This window comes from Ictidomys tridecemlineatus, chromosome 5 (assembly GCF_052094955.1).
Source record: "Ictidomys tridecemlineatus isolate mIctTri1 chromosome 5, mIctTri1.hap1, whole genome shotgun sequence".
NCBI lineage: Eukaryota > Metazoa > Chordata > Mammalia > Rodentia > Sciuridae > Ictidomys > Ictidomys tridecemlineatus.
The window spans coordinates 179,537,073-179,553,531 of NC_135481.1; the positions used below are offsets into that span (position 1 = coordinate 179,537,073).

General features: G+C 52.5%; 1 protein-coding gene and 1 long non-coding RNA gene across 10 annotated transcripts in view; one reads left to right on the forward strand and one right to left on the reverse strand.

Moving 5' to 3' along the window:
* Positions 1–16,459, forward strand: part of Dlgap4 (DLG associated protein 4) — a 173,669-nt gene that overhangs the window by 75,735 nt on the left and 81,475 nt on the right. For 5 of the 9 annotated variants that reach the window (XM_078051733.1, XM_078051735.1, XM_078051727.1 and 2 more), the window contains 2 exons: positions 12,263–12,413; positions 12,711–12,787. The exons of 1 other annotated variant lie outside the window; for it this stretch is intronic. The gene's annotated coding sequence lies outside the window, so the exon portion shown is untranslated. Of the gene's footprint in view, positions 1–11,137; positions 11,259–12,262; positions 12,414–12,706; positions 12,788–16,459 lie in introns of those variants that run through there. 3 more of the 9 variants (XM_078051728.1, XM_078051731.1, XM_078051729.1) reach the window with 3 other exon arrangements.
* LOC144378123 (uncharacterized) lies at positions 5,625–11,835 on the reverse strand. Its single transcript, XR_013439667.1, has 2 exons — positions 11,490–11,835; positions 5,625–8,579 (listed from the first exon to the last, which is right to left on the reverse strand). It is a non-coding gene; the product is annotated as an uncharacterized LOC144378123 (long non-coding RNA).

The window sequence follows — 16,459 nt, forward strand, 5'->3', positions numbered from 1 at the left end:
TTCTTTAAATATTTTTATTACTTGTTGATGGACTTTTGTTTTGTTTACTTACATATGGTGCTGAGGATCTTGAACCCAGTGCCTCTCACATGCTAGGCAAGTGCTCTACCACTAAGCCACAACCTCAGCCTTTTATGGGGCGGGGAAGGACAGGGGATTGAACTTGGGGCACTCAGCCACTGAGCCACATCCCCAGTCCTATTTTGTACTTTATTTAGAGACAGGGTCTCCCTGAGTTGCTTAACGCCTCGTTTTTGCTGAGGCTGGCTTTGAACTCGTAATTGTCCTGCCTCAACCTCCTGAGCCGCTGGGATTACAGGCATGTGCCACCACACCCGGCAAACTGTGCCTTCTTAAGGAATGACAACCCACCTGGTAACAGGAAGTTACCAGGTTATTCCTGTGCCCCCAGGAATCATTGCTGGAGGAACAGAGGAATAACCATCTTTATTCCCATGTTACAGGAAAGTAAAATGAGGCCTGGATCTGGAACATGACTTCTCTAAAGTGGTTTAAAGCTGATTTTCAAAACATCAGTGAGGAGGAAGGTCCCCAAGGAAAAGTCTGAGTTCCCTTGAAAGACACACCTGACCTCACAAGTTTCCCTGAGGTAGCCTTGAACCCTGTTCTCCATAAGTTCAAGGTCAGTACATAGACTCACCCAAGAGCTTGTTAGAAAATGCAGGTTCTGAGGTTTCACCCCATTTATATGTGAGTGGGCCCAGGTGATCTGACTCAGGTATCTGAGGACCCAACTTGAAAAGCATTGACGGGGTTGGGGATGTGGCTCAAGCAGTAGGGCGCTCGCCTGGCATGCGTGCGGCCCAGGTTCAATCCTCAGCACCACGTACAAATAAAGATGTTGTGTCTGCCAAGAACTAAAAAATAAATATTAAAAAAAAGCATTGACCAAAAAAAGGGAATAGGAAGAACCAAGACTGTTCTATCCACAGCACAAATTCGATTGACATTTACTAAAGACCCTCCAGCTATAAGCCCTGAGCTGACCTGTGCTAGGGACCCAGAGATGTCCCCCAGTGCATTGAAGGAGACACAAGTGGGAACTGGCATGACTCCTTCCTGCTACTTCTTTGCATTTACTCTGGTGTTCCATTTTTAACTCTTTGAGTTAGAGGCTTATCATATTCTTTGCAGTTGAAAGGAACGCGAAGAACAAGAGATGGGTAAGCGAGATACACACGAGAGTTTACAGAGGCCATCTCTCTATAGGACAGACAGGCTTGAGTTCTGGGACTTTCATGGGGGAGGCTCGGGAATCAGAGCCAGGTGGGTCCTAATGCAGGTGGTTAAGGGTTGAGTTGGTATGAGGGAGTGGTGAGTCTTTCTCAGAAACTCCCTTGGGTGGGAAAGCAAAATTTTTTCCTTAAAATGGCAGCTGTCACTTAAGATGGCCATCCAGATGCTAAGCAAGGACCTTATAGCAGTCCTTTTTCTTTTCTAAATAAACAGGGCTATAAATATCTCTCTAGGTACTGCTTTAGCTGCACCCCACAAATTTTAATATATTTTCATTATCATACAGTTCTAAATATTTCCTGATTTCCCATTTGGTTTCTTCCCAACCCATGAGTTATTTAGAAGTATGTGATTTTAAATTGTCAAACATACAAGTGATTTTTTACTATGCTATTGCACTGAGGCTATTGCATTATTTCTTTGATATTTGATGAGACTTGCTTTGTAGTTCAAAACATGGCCAAGTTACATACATGTTTGAAAAGAATATGCATCTGCTAATGGTTGGGGTTAGAATAATCTGTGTTCTGAACGTTCAGTGACAATTCTGGTAAATTTGAGATACTAGCCAAGGATTGTGGATGCCAAGAGGAGACTCCTGGTCTAATCTGTGATTCTCAGGGAAGGCCTCCTGCAGATGGCACTTCTTAAAGATGTAAATGTTGGCCTGAAGGCAAGATGGGAAGGGCCTTCCACACAGAGGGCACCGCCTGGACAGAGGCATGGAGGTAGGGAGTGACTCTCAGCAAAAATAGAAACAATGATAGACCTTTTTAGGAACCCAGGAAAGGGAAGATAAATCAGGTTGAGGTGGCAGGGTCAAGGGAGTGATGTTTATGAAAGAACATATTCCTAATAGCCACAGAGAAAAGAATGTCGGGTAGCAGAGCTGTGAGAGTCACAGTACTAACACCCGCTAAAATCTATTAAGCTTTTACTATTTACCTGGCACTGTTTACATGTTCCAGTGATTGACTCTTTAATCCCCTCAGCAGTTCTGTGAGGCAGATACTATTATCATCTCCATTTTACAGATGAGGCAATAGAATCCAGAGAGTTAAAGTAACTTGCCCCAGGTCACACAGCTCCAAGTGGTAGAACCAGGACTTAAAGCCATCCAGATGCGGCCCAACTCTGGCTCCTACATTCTTAAATGTTATAGGTTGGCTAGGTGGCGTTCTGGGGAATAATCTGTGGTCCCCTGTGACCGGAGCTTAGACTATCTGAGACAGAGCAAGGCTGAAAAGCACAAGCTGGACAAGATGAAGGCTTTACCCTCAAGGGAATCAGGTTTCAATGCTGACTTCTTACCAGCTCTGTGACCTTGGGCAAGTCATTTCCACTTGAAGAGCCAGGTGGTCCTTATCAATAAAATAGGCCTGATGCCCCCACCCTGCCTGCCCCACATTCTGCATAAGGCTCAGAGAAGATCCTGCCTGTTTTGCAGTCTCTGAAGTGCTCTGCCTGTGTCAATGCTGGACCAATTCAGGGACAGCCCAGAACATCAGACAAGGAAACAGGGCTACCTCCTGCCAGCCGTGGCAAGCCATGGGTAGGCCCTGAGCTGGAGAGAGGCAGGGAAGCCTGAATCCTTTGAAAACAAAACTGAAAAGAACCTCTCAGATCTTTCATTTAGTTCTGTCAAATTCAATAAATATTTGTAAGAGTTGAACCTCTGAGCCAATGCAATTCCAGTGCATAGAGTGCAGACTTGAGAATTCCAGGCCTTATCCTGCCAGTGAGAAAATGAGGTTTCGATTAGCCATGTCTGCCATGGGTGCCAGAAATATGGGGTAGTAAGCGTCCTATATCTGCCATTCAGGCTGGAGCCCTGGGGCTCTCAAGGAGGCAGCACCGCCCCCTAGGGGCCATTTCTTGTTATCGCAGTAATTGGGTTGGCGCTATTCGCGTTTACAGGGCAGGGACAGCCTCTCCCCAGGAAGAACTGTCCCACCCGCATCCCCCAGGACTTTCTAACGTCCTGCCGGCCATTCTCTCAGGAGAAAAAAAAAAAAAAAACTTGCTTCAAATTCCTTGAGCCTGGAACCTCACTATATCTCGTAGACCAGCACGAAGGACTTCCTGCCCACGGGAACACCCGGGAACGCGCCTCACGCACACCGAGGGGAGGATGTGCCTGGTTGGCTCAGAACTTTGCCAAGAGCCGGTGGCCATTCTAGAAAGATCACCCCCTGTCCCTCGTGGAACCGATTCGTCTTTCTCTGCCCGCATTTTTAACTGTCCCTGGTTCTGCACGCAGGTGTCCTCGTCTGCTTGCTCCTTTATGCCGTCTGAGTGGGGGTTGTCCCAGCTCTTATGCCGCACAATATGTGTCATTGTATAAATTACTTCCTTCTCACTTCTTTATATTTGCTAGGACTTTGTTATTATTTTTTTTTAATTATGTGTGTAGGTAGGGAACATCTATGAATTTTATTTCAGGCGAGGAAAGGGGGACATTACAAAATATTTGCTAGGACAATGGCATTTGGGGTCCAACGGGGTTGAGTGGGTTGGAGAGCGACCTTGACACCCCTCCTTCCCGAGGCTAGCTTCCGCCCAGGGAAGGGGTAGGCGAACTTGCAACTTGCACTTCAGGAAGATCTGTCTCACTTTAGAGTGGCGGGGAACACGGGGACAGGAGACCAACGAAGGGCGGTGGCTGCCACCGGGCTCCGGGTGCTTTCTAGAGGAATCCGAGCAGCCACCTCGCTGGGAACCCCAGAGGAAATCAGGCCATCCCGCAGAGAGGCCGGACGGACTCCGCTGCCTCCCACCCCCACCCCCACCCCAGCACCCGGAGACCCCGCCCCGTCTGGCCAATCCCGGCCCGGGGCCCAGCAAGCCCCAGCCCAACCCCGGTGGCAGAGGCTGCCGCTGCTTCAGAAAATGATGTGTCTGTTCCGAGAAACCAAATATCCTGCAATGAATCCAATTCGATTTCACAGGCACATGGAAACGCGATCCATCTTAAGCGTCCTCTGCGAACCTCCAGCCGCAGATAAATATTTTATTCCATCCGGGCAGTCCCAGGCGGAATACCAAGCAGCACCCAGCTGCCTCCCTGGCCGGCCAAACTGTCCTGGCTGAGCAGGGCTCTGAGAAGTAGCCCTAGTGTGACCTCTGGCAGGCAGCTTTTCCTTCCTGAGTTGGCCTGGCTTCACTTGCAAAAGGGGTTTGCGACACTCCCGCCCCCACCCCACAGTGCTGAGCAAGGAAGGACCGTTTTTATTCATCTGACATGTAGTCAACTGAGCAACTGCTATGTGCCAGCATCGGGGTTGGTGCTGGGGACCCAGCCTTGAACAAGACAGGCCCATCCAGGGGTTGCAGAGCTCACAATGGGAGAGGAGGGGCAGAAAGAAAATATGTAAACAAAGACCACTTTTGACAGCCAAGTTTTGTAAGGAATGCACTCAGGCAAAAAAAAAAAAAAGAAAAAAAAAACTAGCAGAAAGGCCTATGAGTCTTTTGACCAAAGGGTCAAGGAAAGTCTTCCCCTCCTTCCCCAGGAGACTTTTTGTCAAGATCTGAATTGGAAAAAGGTTTCCAGGAAGGTGGTTCAGCAAGGGCAAAGGCCTTGAAGTAACCAAGTGCTTGGTGAGTTTGAGGCTCAGGAAACCAACATTGCTAGACCTAAGTGGGGAGGAGCTGGAGACAGGCAGGGCAAGAGTTCCTGCTACACCTCTTGCTCAGCAAGGGAATTAAGAAACCATTCACAGCTGCAAATGAGTGGCAGGGTCACCAAGTCATTGTTTTGGGTCTACTAATGGGAATTGGCTGGCAAAAAGCAACTAACTGGCTCTTACCCAGGGTACCTCTCCACCTGAGCACAGTGGTTTGGGGTTCAAATCTCAGCTCCCCCACTTAGCAGCTGGGTGAGCTTCTCTGGGCTCAGTTTCCTTCTCTATAAAATGAGGTGGAATTTCATCTACCCAGCAGATCTGTTAAAGGGTCTAATGTATGTCAGGTGGATTGTATGCGCCCAGCAAAAGACATAGTTGCTGTTACTACTATCCTCATCATTGCGTAACTCATTTGCTCCCTGGTGGCCCTCTGTTACCACCCACATCTTCCAGTGGCTCAGAGAGGGATGCAACTTACTCAAGGTCACACAGATGGTACAAGAGCTGGAACTCAAAATCCTCCAGATTTTGTAGCTAGTGTTATTTCCTGTTTGCCACTCAGGTCTGTGATAATCTGGACCATGGTTTAAAAAGACAGCACAAAGTGGGTTAGAGCCCAAAGACTCATCCTCTGAGAGAAAAAGCCAGAGGGAGGGTGGCTTTGCCCAGGGCTGGGCAGCTGGCAGAGGAGGAGGCCAAAGGGCCATTGTGTGCTACTTTAACAGAACACTGCAGACTGGGTTACTTCTAATGAACAGAAATGTATTGGATCACAGTTTTAGAGGCTGAGCAGACCAAGGTCAAGGGGCTAACATCTGCATCACACAGCAGAAGGGGGAGGAGGGCCCTCCTCGTGACAGGCCCCACTTTCAAATAGCATCACAGTGGAGTTTTGGAGGGGACAAATATTCAAACCACAGCAGGACACCATTCCTGCAAGGCCAGCCCAGAGCACAGGGAGTTTATATCTTCTGTAATCCCAGAGGGCACGAGGAGAAGAACTGACTGAGCTCCCCAGGGGTGGATCCAGCTGGCTGCTTCACCAGGTCCTGAGCCACCGTCTCTGGAAGTACACAAACAAGAGCCAGCAAGTTTCCACAGGAGATTCCTACTGCTTATCTATTGCTGCAAAAATTACCCCCAAATTTATCAGCCTAAAGCAACAATAGTATTTATTACCATATAGTTCCTGTGGGTCCGAAATCCAGAAACAGCTCGGCTGGATAGTCCTGGCTCGGGATCTCTCATTAGGTTGCTATTGTCAGCCAGGGCTGCAGCCACCTGAAGGCTTGAATGGGGCTGGAGAATTTGCTTCCAAGCTCACATACAGAGCTGGTGGCAGTTCTACATGGGGCTTCTCTAGCAGGGGAGCAAGAGACTCGAGAATAAGATGACAACTGCAATGTCCCCTTTATTTGTTCATTTGTTTATTTTTATTTTTACACACTTGGGATTGAACCCAGGGGCACTTTATCACTGAGCCATATCCCCAGCCCTTTTTGTTTTTGATTTTGAGACGGGGTTTCACGAAGTTGCTTAGAGCCTCACTAAATTGCCCAGGCTGGCCTTGAACTTGTGAATCCTCCTGCCTCAACCTCCCAAGTTTCTGGGAATAATTACTGCGCCAGCTGCAATGTCTTTTATAACCCAGCTCTGAAAGTAGTGTACTGTCAAGTCCACAACATCCTCTAATTGCACAGGTCAACCCTAGTGTCCCTCTGGGAGGGGACTGACTAGGCAGGAGTGTGAATGCAGGAGAACTGCTGGAGACCATCCTGGAGTCTGTCATCACAAGACTGGGCTATGAAACTTGAACTATGCCTTCTGCCTCAGGTGTCCCCTCCCCACCTCAGTTTCCCCAGTGTACCATGGGGTTGGAGCTGGGGACTCCTAAGCTCCAGCAGGCCCGTGGTAGAGTGAACTCAACATTAGCACCTCAGGTCAGCGGCAGATCAGGTGGAGGCACCAGGGACAGTAGAGGCCCATGGTCACCCCAGCATTTCTAGGGACACAGAGGTAGGCTGCAAGATGTTCCCTCAGAGAGTACCATCACTTGGCACCGGGCCACCTCTGCTGTATCTTGGGCAGACAAGCTACAACCGTCACCATCTCTCTGTACCCATCATCTCTTCCAGAGTGGTTTTTCTGAGCGCCCCCTACACAGAAGCATTTGAGGGGGCAGATGTGAGAGGGATGGAGAGGATTGGGCATGCATTGATGGAATTTCTGGGCATGACACTGGTGTCCCCACAAGGAGACCAGCCTAGCTCACAGGAGGTATTTACAAATGTTTGATGGATGAATGAATGAACAAATAAAACAGATAGTGAGGTGCCTCCCAGCCCCACGGGGCCCACGACAGTTCATCCCAGTGCACAGGGTAGATGCTCTGGCAGGTTCTGCATGGCCCAGAGTTCCTGGCGCTGGAGATGGCTGGCAATGCCAGTGAACAGAGCAAGGAGAGCTTCTGTGGGGGTGACGGAAGCTGGGCCTGCTGCAGCCCTCCCCCAGGGGGACAAGGTCAGTGGAGGCCTAGAACACACAGCAGCCTGGGGGAGGGCCACCTGGGGAGACCATGTGGGGTGGTGATGCTGCTGCGGCACCAGCAGGAGCCAGGGACCAGGGCCCTTGACCTGGAGCTGGAGTGGTTCCTTACTAAAGGAGCACGTGGGTGGAGGCAGGAGGGGTGGAGAGGGGTCAGGAGCAGGGCCTGGGTTTGAATCTCCACTCTGGGACCTTGACAAGTTACCAGCCCCTGATGGTCCATCCCCTCATCTGTAGACTAGTTCACCTTCATGGGGCCATTGGAGGTGAGGACGGGCTCATGTATGCCCGCGCTGGAACAGGCTGTGATGGATACACACTGAGGCTGAGCGCTCTAGCCGTCCTGTGCACACCCTGGGGAGGATGGGGCGTCGCTGGAATACCACAGGGGGTGTCCCAGCGGGTGCACACGGTGCGCAGCAGCAGGGAGGGTTGCTATTTTTTGAGCGCGTCCTGGGCATGTGCTATTTTAATAACAACGAGGAATGGGGCTGGGCCCGTTGGTCCAGAGCTGGTGAGGATCCACCTGCACTGAGGACACGCGCGGGAACAGGGCTCAATGGCCTGTTAAATGTGGGGAAGGGGGGAGGGTGGCAAGAGGACACCCCAAAGTTGACACACCCACATCAAAACATCTGGGCTCGCAGGTGCTCCCAGCTGGGGGCCTGGCGGGGCCAGGGAACTGTACCAGGCTAGTCCCTGAGAGAAGGGTGGAAGGTAGGCACAGCCTGGGGGCTCGGCCTCCTCAGAGGTGCTCAGGCAATGAGCAGAGCCATGATGGGGGTGTGTCGGGGGCACCCACAGGCTCAGCCTGGAGGTGGCTGTTAGAAGCTGGGACCGCCATGGTTGCTCAGCCCCTGTGCCACCCATCCAGCCCCTCACCTTGGCATGGAGTTGGGTGGAGGTGAAAAGTTCATCCAGAGGTCACGGTAGATGAGTCACCGCTGCTCCCGAGACACAGATGTTTGTCTCAGTCAAAGGCCTGGGGAGGGTGACAGGCACCGCCCAGGGCTGGCCCAGGGCTGGCCCAATGGCGTTGACTCCTCTCTTAAAAGTGGGTGTGTGGCTCATGGCAGGGTGGCTGATGCTGTGGAAGGCTGCGACCCTTGAACATTGTAATCCAAGTCCTGTGCGTGACCCCTCTGCCCATCCCTGGAAGATGAGGGGCAGGACTCAGTCTCCTTCACCTAAAGACCCCTGTTCCAGCCAGCCCCAATCTCTGAGAAACGGAGGCCCACAGATTGGCAGGGGTAGCCTGAGAGCACATGGTGGGTTAGGGCAGAGTGGGGTGGAGAGCAGCAGGGAGCCCGCAGGAATCCAGCAGGCCCAGGTGTGAACCCCAGCTCTGCTACTTGACAGTCAGGTTCCTTACCTCTGAGCCCTGGTCTCCTGTCTTTCAATCAGAATTATTAACACCTTGGTTTAGAGTTCGGGGGAGGTAAAGTGACGTCCTTTGTTAGAGGGGCCGGTGCCCAGGAGACCCTCAGTGAGTGGTGTTCCCCTTTAAAATGTGGTCCCCAGTGATCATTCTGCGTTGTTTCAGTCATTCATTCATCTGGCTTTTATTAAGCATCTGCTGTATACCAGACCCTGTGCTGGGGATGCAGACATGACTCAGAAATGTCTTTGGCCTCAAGGGGCTCAGAGTGGGAAAGAAGATTCTGGAGCTGCTGGAGGGGTGACTGGAGCACTGGGTACCCCCAAAGGTCAGAGAAATACTGCTAAAGGAAGTGGCATTTGGGCTGGGCCACGGGGTAACCCGGAGTTCCCTTGTCAATCAAGGGAAAGAACATGACAAGAGAGGAAGTGGCAAGGGGGCGTCTGGATCATCAGGGCGTGTCCCAGGAGGGAGGCTGTGAGGAGGGGGAGGCAGGGACAGCCCTGGGGCCCAGGTCAGGGCGGGTGTAGGGCTTTCCTCAAGACCCTGAGACAAGGAAGTTCATTGGGGAGGTGTTCTCTAGAAGTGGGGAGGGGAAGAAAGGGGGTCAGGAAAGGATTGTGATCCAGGCAGCTACCACTGTGGACAGCAGGGCTCAAGCCTAGCAGGGACCCCTGGAAAACCCCAGAACACACAGCCCAGGAATAGGACGCTGGGTGTCCATCCCTCAGCTCCGTTTGCCTTTGGTTGAGGGTGGCTCCTGGGGGCCTCAGCTGCCCAGGGTCCCCGCTTTCCCTGGGCAGAGCCAAGCTTGCTCCTACAGGGAGAAGCACGGTTGGCGGTCTTTTGGGGGTGCGGGTGCAGCTCCCACAGCATCTGCTACAGGCTTCGTCCTTCCTTTGCCTCTTAGGGAAGAGACACAGGCAAATGCCTGTGTCTGGGGAAGCCACCCCTCCTCATGAAGAGTTAGGAGCCCCCTGGAGAGGGCTCCCCCTTCCCTGGGCCTCCAGGGCTGAGGCATTGTCCAGGGGCCCCTGGGTCAGGGCAGGCCCACTCAGAAGCCTCTGACGGCTCCCAGGAGATGGTTCATTATTCTTTTAAAATAAATTTTTGCAATTAACAGTATATTTGCACTGATCAAAATTCTAAGGACTAAATGCAATGTCATATCCTGGATTGGATGCTGAAACAGAAAAAGGACATTAGTGAAATTGCTGAAAACCAAATAAAGCCTAGAGTTTAGTTAATAGTAATGTACCAATGTTAATTTCCTAGTTTTGACAAATGTACCATTGTTATGTAAAATGATAACATTAGGGGAAACCAGGTGAGGGTTATGCAGGAACTCTCTGTACTGTCTTTGCAACTGGAAATAATCTAAAATGATTCCAAGATAAAGGTTAATTTTTTTCTTTCTAATTCTGAAGAAACAGAGTAAAAAGTCCCCATCCTACCCTTTCTCCCACCCACCCTGTTCCTACTTTCTCGGGGACCCGTCCACACATAAACAACTATGAATAATACCCTTTGCCCTCTCTTGTGGACAATAGGTGCCATACTGCAGCAAATGCCCTGGGTGCCCTGGCCCTGCTGCCTCCAACTCACCCTTCTGCTGTATGCCCACTGCTTCCTTCTGGAAGCACCTGGAACCTTCCAGCAAAGGGCTTTCTTTCAGCCTGAATGAGGCTGGTGAATGTGCTGGGTAGTTAAGTCCCAGGAGCAGCCCTCAGCCATCGTGGAAGGAAGCAAAGAATATCAACCCCGGCTCCCTTGCCCCTCGGTGGGACAGCTCAGATTCATATTCAGCCGGTTGAGCAGCGTCCCCGCAGCCTGGAGCCTCCGTGCCCAAGCTGAGCGGTGCAGCCTCTCTTTCCTACCCCACCCCTAGCTACCCCACTGTGCTCTGGGAACCACCTCCCCAACAGACGCGAGTTCATGTCTAGGGGTCTGCTTCTTCGAGAACCAAACCAAGACGGTTACTGTGCCCTGTTCTGCTCCTTGCAGTTCTCATGACAGGCAGTTTGGGAGCGCCTAACTGCCTAGCCTTCCAGAGTGTGCAGGTCCCAGTTTACCCAATCCCCCAAGTACAGGTGTTTGGGTCATTTTCAGGCTTTTGCTATTATAAACATTTTAAGAAAAAAAAAAAAATCCACAAAAGCCCCCAGCATTCCTGGCTGCCCTGTGGTAAGCTGCTTCCCTCCACCACGCCCTTCCGCCATGTTGTTCTGCCTCACCTCAGGCCCAAAACAACGGAGCCAGCCCACCATGGACTCAAACCTCTGAAAATGTGAGCCAAAATAAACCTTTTTTTTTTTTTTTTTCCTAAAAAAAGAGAAAAGAACCCCACACAAGCCAGCCTGGAGCAACTAATCAAGGCTCTGTCATAGAAGAAAGAAAAGGAAATCCCCTCACGTCCGTCACTCCCCATGTGCAAGAGGCAAGGCTGCTGAGTGGTTAGTTCCTAGAAGTGGAATTCCCGGTGCTGTGGCCTCCTAGGTCCTCCTCTATCCCGACGGCTGATGGCCTCCAGTTTAAATTTACTCCAGGCACCTGGCCCTCCCTTTCCAAGCCCACGCTCACCCCAAGGCCTACTTTCTGTCCCCTAATCCTCCCTGTCTCTCACCCTTGACCATGAATTTGTCTGCTTTTCCCATTTAGAAAAATGCTCTTCCCTAAGCCTTTACCTGTTGAAATCTAACTTGTCCCCGAGATCTGGATGAAATGCCACCTGGTCTGGGGAGTCCTCCTGGTGCCCAGTCTGACTCTCCCTTGGCTGGGCTCACCCTGGCTGGGCTGCTTCCTGGGATTTGTTGTTCTGTGTTGTCTAATGGCTGTGTGTATTTCTGCCTCCTGCTCTTGGCCCCAAGCTCTTGAAGGGCTGGGACCATATGAGTCAGAGCAGGCCCCATAAATGCTGGAGGAATTGAATTAAATGTGCTGGCGATCGCTGCCTTCTGATCATTTTGTTCTGCTGTTTGCCAGCTCGACCTTCCAGGATGGTCCCTCAGTGGGGGCTGGAATAGAACAAGCCAAAGCAGGTGGCCTCTAGGATCCACCTGCCCCACAGTCAGTGCTCTGAGGTCAGAGGGCAGGCCCTGTGTCCCCTGCATGACCCCCTCCTAATGGTCCTCTCCAGCCAGGTGGTGGGTGGTTTTGGGGAGCGAGGAGTTAGAGGTTGTGTCCCCTGAGCGCAGCCCAAGCCTGGAGCTATGTGAGGTGGTGGGAAATTGGCTGTGTTTCCTGAAAGTGGAAAGGCAGTGCAGGCAGGCAGTGCAGGCTCTGGAGCCAAACAGCCTGGGTTCAAATCCCAGCTCTGGCACTCGTGTGACCTTGTGCAAATCATTTCTTTCTGGGTCCCAATTCTCTCTATATAACACTGAAACTAATAAGACCCACTTCAGATGGCTGCCAGGGGCGTCCACGAGGTCATTCATAGCAGGTGCTCCTGTTCATGCAGGAAGCACAGCATAAGAAGCTTCAGAGACATCCTGGCTCACAGGCTCCGGGGTTCCTCCTGTACGATCCAGCTCCTCTTTACTGAGCACCTGCCAGAACCTTCACTGAGTACTCTGCACACACCCTCACTGAGGCTCACGGATGCCCTGCAGGTGAGACATCTTTTTAAATTTAAAAACGACACACATAAAATGTGCCATTTGAACCTGTTTGAAGTTAGAATTTCGCGCATTAAGAATCCTCCCGTGCTGTGCGCCCATCCCCCACCCTCTGTTCCAGAACTCCCTCCTCACTCCTAACAGAGACCTCACACCTGTGACAGTCACTGCCCACTCGCTCCTCCCAGTCCCTGGAAACGACTAATCCCCTCGGGGATTGAACCCGGAGCCTCGCAAGGGCTCTACCACTGAGCGACACCCCGGCCTTTTCATTTTTTTGTTTTGAGACAGGGTCTCACAAAGTTGCTGAGGCTGGCCTTGAACTTGCTATCTTCGTGCCTCAGCCACCGGAGCAGCTGGGATCACAGGTATGTGCCCCACGCCCAGCGTGATCTACTTTTTGTCCTGTGGATTTGCCTCTCTGGACGTGTCGTGTAAACGGGATGGTACCGGCAGGCTTTCTGTGTCTGTCTTCTGTCACTTAGCCTGGTGGCCTCAAGGTTCTTCCCTCTGGTGACATGTATCAGGACTCCATTTCTTTCTATGGCAGAATAATATCCTGCTGCGTGGCGAGTGGAGCATCCAGACTTCTCAGGGGAGGAAACTCGCTCAGCGAGGTCCCCCCACTGGGCAGAGTGGAGCGACATATATCCCAGCTTGGATGGGGTCCAGACCTGTTCTCTTCCCCCCCTCAGCACCACTGGTGGCCAGTGCTGTCCCACTTGCCCCCTCAGGAGGCCCCACACAGCTGGGAGCATCGTTTTCATTTTCAAACAGAAACCTGAAATGGAGGGGCCACTGGCCTGAGGCCACACGATGAGCTAGTGGACTAGATGTCCCAGCCCCTCTAGCACAGCAGATTCTGCTTTAAAATGGCAGCCAAGTGGAGTCCAGCCAGACCCTGCTGGAACAGGAAGATCAGTGTCTGCCCCTGTCCCCTTTCCAGCCCACAGCTGCCCCGGGAGCTGTCCATGAGGCTGACAGGCACCCACTCTGCCGCTGTGGCCAGCTGCCCCCGCCAGCCCTGCTCAAGGGCCTCAGAAGCATCCGCCCCAGGGTGGCTTTGACTTTTATTCATCAGCAAAAATTCCTGCCAGCCAGCACCGCCCCGAGGTGGCCTGACTCTGGCTTTCCAGGGGGTCGGTCTATGGCTCTCGGGCAGTGGTGACACCAGAGCCCTCCGTGGCCTCCACCTGGTGTGTGACCTTGATCGAGCCAGCCTGCGCCCACTTAGCAAAGGGAGCGCAGGAGCTGGGACAGGATGTGACGGGTTTGGAGCTGAGCAACCTCCACAACCCAGAGGCTGGAGAAAGGCTTCTGTGGGGACTGCAGAGGATGGAGACCCCATCCCTGTCCCCCTCCAGCTCCATGTGGAAGCCATATTCTAGGCCCACAATGTCCTCAAAGCAGGCTGCACTTAGGCAAATGGCCTATCTGCACTGTCCCTATAGTCACTAACCAGACATGGCCATTGAGTACTTGAAATGTGGCTGGTATGACTGAACTTTTCCGATTTAATTTTCTTAAATCTAATTGAGGTACAGCAGGTCTGGAAGATTGGGCCCTGGAAGCACATGAAGGAAAGAGGGCCACTCAGAAAGTGCCTGCGGCCTTTGTCGGTGTCAGACCTCCAGTGAGTTCTGGCCTAGGAGTTCACTGCAGATGGGCTGGGCTGGTGCTTCTGTCCCCCTTGATTGTCCTGGAAACACTACCCCTGCCCCCCTGGATTCCTGGAGCCCACATTCTGGAAGCCACATTCCAGTCCTCCTCTTGCATCAGCAGGACTTTACCCAGCACCCCCCCCCCCCCCGGGGCGAACAACAGAAGGAGCTGGAGCAGGGCAGGGGGCTTGGAGGAGGCCTGGAGGTGGAGGGAGGGAGCTGGCCGCCAGCATCATCCTGTCATCCTCTTGTCCCCCCAGATCAGGCTCTTCCTAGGTAAATGTGTGGTGGCCCTGACTCCTCTAGGATTGAGAGGGCCTTTGCTCAGGAATCCAAGGAAGATGCTCAGACCCTCTTCCTCTGCCCTGTGTCCCACAGTCCTTCCTGCTTGGAGTGACGTATAGTCCCTCATCCAAACCATGACACTTTTGAGAATGAACAGCAGTAACCACGGGGAACTCCGGGACCACAGGAGAACATAGGCAGGCCAGGATGTGTCACCCTCTTCATGTGGCAGCATTGAGAGTGCCAGCTCTCTGCAGGGTCCTGGCTTCTGGTTCAGAGGGAGACTTGGGGCAGCCGGTGACTCCTCAGGGTGGCAGTTCCCATCGTGAGGCCAGAGGGGGATTTATCCCCCATTTTCAAGGTTAGGGAAGATGTCTTGGATGAGGATGTGTCTCCTCTGAGCTTCAAGGTGTCAAGCAGGGAAGGAGGCTAGGGACTGTGTTTTCAGGAAGAACCTGGGGAATGGAAACACCTGCCCAGCCCATCTGCAATGCAGACATGGAGAAGCCAGAAAGGCACACGGAGACAACCAACCCCTTCTCTCCCATTGGGCAGCTTAGATCCTCCAGCTCCCTCCCTCCAACTACCTCATTCATTAAGCAGCGGGTTTTTTCCTTGTGGTACTAGGGATTGAGCCCAGGAGTGCGCGACAATGAACTACATGCCCAGCCCTTTTTATTATTTATTTTGAGACAGGGTCTCACCAAGATGCTGAGATGCTCTTGAACTTGAGATCCCCCTGCCTTAGCCTCCAAAGTCACTGGGGTTCCAGGCGTGCATCACCATGTTTGTCTTCATTGAGCAACTTTCTATTGTGCACCTACTATGTACCTGCTCTGTGCTTGGCACCAGGGATACAGTGGAAAATGAAACAGGCATGTGGTTCCTTGTCTCTCAGAGCCCACAGAGCATGGAAGACATTAATCAAGAACATAAGAAACAAAGCAACATAACTAGAGACCCTGATAAGTGTTTTGAAGGAAATCACTGAGAGTGTTTGGAGACAGCCTTAGAGGCAGGTCAGGGGAGGCCTCTGAAGAAGTGATATTTGAATGAAGACTTGAATCAATAGAAGCAGCTAGGTGTGTAAAGAGATCAGAGGGAAATGTTCAAGTAGGGGGACAGCATGGGCAAAGGTCCTGTGGCCACAGGGAGCTGGGGATGCTGGAGAAAAAATTAATGAGATCAGCATTGGCTGAGTGAGGATGAGGGGACTTTCACGGGTTTAGAGGAACTGTGTAGGGATCCCATCTGGCTTTTTTCAAAGACAGCTTTATGATCGGCCTCCTTAGGCTCTTTGTTCTGAGGGTGTAGGAGCCTCTAGTCCTCGCCTCTGTGTTTCCTCACAGATGAGTGCTGAGCAAAACCTCAGCTGAGGCCAAGCAAGTTTAAATGGGATGTGGTCACAGATCGAGGTCCCTACTGTGCTCCTCACCCTCAAATCTGTGCCCTTGTCCCAAGCAGCTGCAGTGGCCACATCCTGGGCTCATGTAGAGTCCACTCTCAGGAAGGGCCCAGGAATCCTGCTCTAGCTGGCCGCCTTCAAGCAGCCGAGGGACCCACAGCAGGGTCTGTGTCAGGCACCCGTCCTGGGCAGCCAGTGCCTACAGTCTGGTCCACCAGAGAGCCAGCTGACTGAATGTCACGCTTTTCAAACAGTTGCCCTGGGCACAAACTTAGGCTGGAAACAAGTCAGACCTTGACTTTGTCAGAATGAGAGCCTGGGAGCTCAGCGGCGGGAGTCCACCCCTCCCGGCTGGTGACGTCACCACCAGTTTCTCCTCCAACACGGGAGCCCAGGAGCCGCCCCACTCCTCGGCCTAGGATCCCTCAGGACACTGCAGTCGCGTTGGCAGCTGGGACCGGGCCCTCTGAAGTGGCCTCCTAGGTGGCTCACCCACGCGGCTGACGGGGCAGGGCAGGGCTGGCGGCCTCAGCTCCTCCCACACGTACCCCTCCTTAGGGCGCTGAGCACCTACCGCCACAGGGCGGCCCACTTGCCCCAGAGAGCAGAGCAGAAGGCGCCATGGCTGTCCTGACCTGGACCCAAGCCACACTCAGTCATTTCCCCAGCACCCTGTTGTTCCACAGGCC